General features: G+C 52.7%; 3 non-coding genes across 3 annotated transcripts in view; all 3 read right to left on the bottom strand.

Annotated features, from left to right (window-relative positions):
- The window catches only part of LOC137929201 (large subunit ribosomal RNA), a 4,033-nt gene extending 3,640 nt beyond the window's left edge, over positions 1-393 (bottom strand). Inside the window, exon 1 of the ribosomal RNA XR_011108768.1 lies at positions 1-393. This exon is cut by the window's left edge and continues 3,640 nt beyond it. This is a non-coding gene — a ribosomal RNA (large subunit ribosomal RNA).
- A 1,173-nt stretch (positions 394-1,566) lies between these two features.
- On the bottom strand, positions 1,567-1,723 carry LOC137929212 (5.8S ribosomal RNA). The gene has a single exon (XR_011108777.1). It is a non-coding gene; the product is annotated as a 5.8S ribosomal RNA (ribosomal RNA).
- Positions 1,724-2,539: 816 nt separating this feature from the next.
- Positions 2,540-4,443, bottom strand: LOC137929192 (small subunit ribosomal RNA). Its single transcript, XR_011108759.1, has one exon. It is a non-coding gene; the product is annotated as a small subunit ribosomal RNA (ribosomal RNA).
- Positions 4,444-5,000: the final 557 nt, after the last annotated feature.

Raw genomic sequence — 5,000 nt, 5'->3', positions numbered from 1 at the left:
AAGTTCTTTTCAACTTTCCCTCACGGTACTTGTTCGCTATCGGTCTCGCGGTTATATTTAGCCTTAGATGGAGTTTACCACCCACTTAGGGCTGCACTCTCAAGCAACCCGACTCTTAGGAGAGTCCCTCTCGCCGCCGCCCTCCGTCGCTACGGGCCTGGCACCCTCTGCGGGAAAACGGCCCCGTTCAAGACGAACTTGGACAGGAGTATCGACGACGAGAAAGCGGAACCTCCCGAACACCACATCTCCCGCGCTCGAGACGATCGCGGGATTCAGTGCTGGGCTCTTTCCTGTTCGCTCGCCGCTACTAGGGAAATCCTTGTTAGTTTCTTTTCCTCCGCTTACTAATATGCTTAAATTCGGCGGGTGATCCTCCCTGATCTGAGGCCAACGATAAAAATTCGAGGCAGACGCGATATCCGTACGCGACGTCCCTTATTATATTTTTGACGACGACGAACCGACGGACCGCGCGCGCAAGCAAGCAAGCGCGCACGGCGGCCGGTCGTCGTCGCGGGACGCCCTTCGGACGTCGAGTCCGCCTACCGTACACCACCCCCACCGTCGCGATCATCGCGCGTCGCAGAGCGAGTGCGCGTGCGCGAGGCGCGCGCGTCGCGAGTCCTTAGAGGTCTCTAGACGCGCGCACGCACAACGCAACGCTGCACACACAACACGCGTTGCGCGATGAACGACGACGATGACGATGATGATTATGATGATACGAGCGTAAACGAAAATCTCGACACGCATACGCGAGCGCGAGTACTTTTCGTTAGCGATCGATCGTCCGGCCCTTTCGGTATCGGTCCGTATCGATACGATAATATAACGTTCGCACTGGAACGACGACGCGTATCACCGACATAATACGGATGCGTAGCGACGACGAGCGGTGAACTCTCTCGCATCGGGCTAGGCGCGCGCGCACATGAACATCACGTAATGTTTACTTACATATGTTTGTGTGTGCGTTACGCTTGCCGCGCAAGAAAACATTCACCGCCTGCCGGTCGCATCCGTCGGAGACGCGTCGTCTGTGCTTCCGATATATTTTATTATATCGTATACACGAACCGATGAGCTCGGACGAAGACCGCACTACGAAGACTCGCGTCTTAGCGATGCGTGTAATCTTTTCACACTCGTTTCATATTCAATACAATTCGATATATTTAAACGGACCGTAAACGCGCTCCGCGCGTACGCGGACGTGAGGGGTGCAGCACCCCGCCGTCCGTCGTCCGTCGCGAAGAACGTTCAACGGAAACCGTCAATTGTTCGAAAGAGCGCGCGCCCGCTCGCCCGCGCGCGGTAGTGCGGCAGCGGCAGCGCGACGACAGCGACGGCGGATAGTGAGAGAGAGAGAGAGTGAGAGCCGCGGCGGCGCGGACGAGAGACTCTTATTAGAGATCGTCCCATCGCACCGTCCGCGAGCTCGTTCATCACCCCCCACCAACCCGCCGCCGCCGCGTCGCGCGTCACCGCCGCGCGCATCGACCGGCGCGAGCGCACGTAGCGCGCGTTCTACACCGAACAGTGTGGTTTTTATATTTTAACAGCCGGCCCTCAGACAGGAGTGGTCCTGGATATTTCTCCACGGACCGCAATGTGCGTTCGAAATGTCGATGTTCAAATGTGTCCTGCAGTTCACACTATGACGCGCAGTTAACTGCGTTCTTCATCGACCCGCGAGCCAAGTGATCCACCGTCCAGGGTAATGGTTTTTTCTTAATGTTGTTATTACTTACGGTAGCGGCCTACGGCTCTCGCCGTCGGCCACTTGATTGTCCGTTTTTATGTATTAACGTCGAAAGTTGGTCGAATTCATGTGCGCCGAGGCGTTCATAAAGAAACGGCACCGAAAAAGCTTAACGCCCCGACGCGAATCCTTTAGAATGATGAACGACGACGACCCGCGCACCCCCCAACGAGCTGGCGTGACGCACGACATTGTCATCTTTCTAACCGCTTAAATTTCGTTTTGTATAGCGCCAACCGACAATAAAGGGCCTGAGCTAGGCAGTGGGGATTTTCACCGCTTCGAACGCTCCGTTTGGTATGCCCCGGTCGGCGCTCGTCTCTCGGCGTTTTTCCGCCACCCGGCCGCTTCGACGGCGGCGGAGGCAGCGGCGGCGGTAGCACTTTCGACGAATGCCACCACCGCCACCGGCCACCGCCACGGCGCCGTCGCCGCTGCGCCGTTAGGCGTAATAGACGCTAGAGACAATTATTTCACATTTTATTTTTTATACATATATACAAACACGCACACACACACGCACGCACACGCGCGCGCGCTCGTCCGCATTAGATACGAACAGCAGCGCGCGCGCGTACGTACATATATATGTATATATGTCGTATATATATATCATTATGGATGTATTACATATATATATGTGTAAACACGGTATGTACGAAGTCGTCGTCGTCGTCGTCGTCGTCGTCGTCGCAACAGCAACAACAGCAACAGCAACAGCGGCGCAACAACGTTCGTGAACATATCACGCGTCTCGCACACATACACACACGTTAATGATCCTTCCGCAGGTTCCCCTACGGAAACCTTGTTACGACTTTTACTTCCTCTAAATGATCAAGTTTGGTCAACTTCCCAGCAACGCCGACGGCCGTGAAGCCACCGCGTGTCGGTCCGAAGACCTCACTAAATCATTCAATCGGTAGTAGCGACGGGCGGTGTGTACAAAGGGCAGGGACGTAATCAACGCGAGCTTATGACTCGCGCTTACTAGGAATTCCTCGTTTATGGGGGATAATTGCAAACCCCAATCCCCAGCACGAAGGAGTTTCAACGGGTTGCCCGGGCCTCTAGGCCAGGGAGAACATGCTGATTCCTTCAGTGTAGCGCGCGTGCGGCCCAGGACATCTAAGGGCATCACAGACCTGTTATTGCTCAATCTCGTGCGGCTCGAAGCCGCCGGTCCCTCTAAGAAGAATTTTAATACGTCGCCAGTGAGTTGCGCCACCGGAGCGGCGCACACCTAAATGACGACGCCTATTTAGCAGGCTAGAGTCTCGTTCGTTACCGGAATTAACCAGACAAATCGCTCCACCAACTAAGAACGGCCATGCACCACCACCCACCGAATCAAGAAAGAGCTGTTAATCTGTCAATCCTTCCGGTGTCCGGGCCTGGTGAGATTTCCCGTGTTGAGTCAAATTAAGCCGCAGGCTCCACTCCTGGTGGTGCCCTTCCGTCAATTCCTTTAAGTTTCAGCTTTGCAACCATACTCCCCCCGGAGTCCAAAATCTTTGGTTTCCCGGAAGCTGCCCGCCGAGCCATCGTAGTAACGTCGGCGGATCGCTAGATGACATATTTACGGTTAGAACTAGGGCGGTATCTAATCGCCTTCGAACCTCTAACTTTCGTTCTTGATTGATGAAAACACCTTTGGCAAATGCTTTCGCTGATGTTCGTCTTGCGACGATCCAAGAATTTCACCTCTAACGTCGCAATACGAATGCCCCCAGTTATCCCTATTAATCATTACCTCGGAGTTCTGAAAACCAACAAAATAGAACCGAGATCATATTCTATTATTCCATGCACGAAATATTCAAGCAGCATTTTGAGCCCGCTTTGAGCACTCTAATTTGTTCAAAGTAAAATTGTCGGCCCATCTCGACACTCACCGAAGAGCACCGCGATAGGATTTTGATATTGAACCGCCGTTTTACCGACGGCTCACCGACGATATGCTCCGCAGACGTGTCAGTATCACCGCGGATGCGGTGCACCGACAGCGCGGCGCACAAATGCAACTACGAGCTTTTTAACCGCAACAATTTTAGTATACGCTATTGGAGCTGGAGTTACCGCGGCTGCTGGCACCAGACTTGCCCTCCAATTGTTCCTCGTTAAAATATTTAAAGTGTACTCATTCCGATTACGAGGCCTCGTAAGAGTCCCGTATCGTTATTTTTCGTCACTACCTCCCCGTGCCGGGAGTGGGTAATTTGCGCGCCTGCTGCCTTCCTTGGATGTGGTAGCCGTTTCTCAGGCTCCCTCTCCGGAATCGAACCCTGATTCCCCGTTACCCGTGACAACCATGGTAGTCGCAGAAACTACCATCGAAAGTTGATAAGGCAGACATTTGAAAGATGCGTCGCCGGTGCTGGACCATGCGATCGGCAAAAGTTATCCAGATTCATCAAAATTAACGACTTCGGACGCGAGGCCCTCCGTCGATTGGTTTTGATCTAATAAAAGCACTCATCCCATCACTGGTCAGAGTTCTGATTGCATGTATTAGCTCTAGAATTACCACAGTTATCCAAGTAACCGAGGTAAGATCTAAGGAACCAAAACTGATATATTGAGCCATTCGCGGTATCGCCTTAATACGGCTTGCACTGAGACATGCATGGCTTAATCTTTGAGACAAGCATATAACTACTGGCAGGATCAACCAGGGAGCTAGCTAGTAGAGCTAACACACACCAACACCGCACATACGAGAGATATGAGGGTGATGATGATATGATAGACGTGTGACAAGCGACGCGTCGGACGTTCGAAACGCCGTGACGCGCCGGTGCCTAGGTAGCTTTTTGCGTGCGTGCGTGCGTGCGTATTTATTACAATACACACACAACACCACACCGCAACAACAAAATGAATTCGTTTTTCTATCTGTTCACGGAGGAAAATGTATATCTCAACACTCGCCTCGCGTTCGTCCAGATTTACTTTGGACGCGGCATCGCGTCCGATTCATCGGAACGTTCTTTGACGAGACACATACAAATCTTCACTTTTATAAAATATCGTTTCGCAAAACGAACAATGACCGATTTCCAGCCCGGTTTTAGAGAGATCCGAAATCCTTGATTTATATATCATGATCGACCGTCGCGCGACTAGCGCGCGACGAGCTCGTTGATGCGATGCGTTAAGGGCCGCCCCGAAGTCGACTCGGGAGCCCAACGCCGTTCGCGTTAATTAAACGAGACGTTCTCTTACGCCTTCCGCT

This window comes from Battus philenor, unplaced genomic scaffold, assembly GCF_028537555.1.
Source record: "Battus philenor isolate CCGP_79_NKW_IND1 unplaced genomic scaffold, ilBatPhil1.0.hap1 SCAF_44, whole genome shotgun sequence".
NCBI lineage: Eukaryota > Metazoa > Arthropoda > Insecta > Lepidoptera > Papilionidae > Battus > Battus philenor.
The sequence above is the reverse complement of the archived record's forward strand: the minus strand, read 5'-3'. Positions and strand labels throughout refer to the sequence as shown.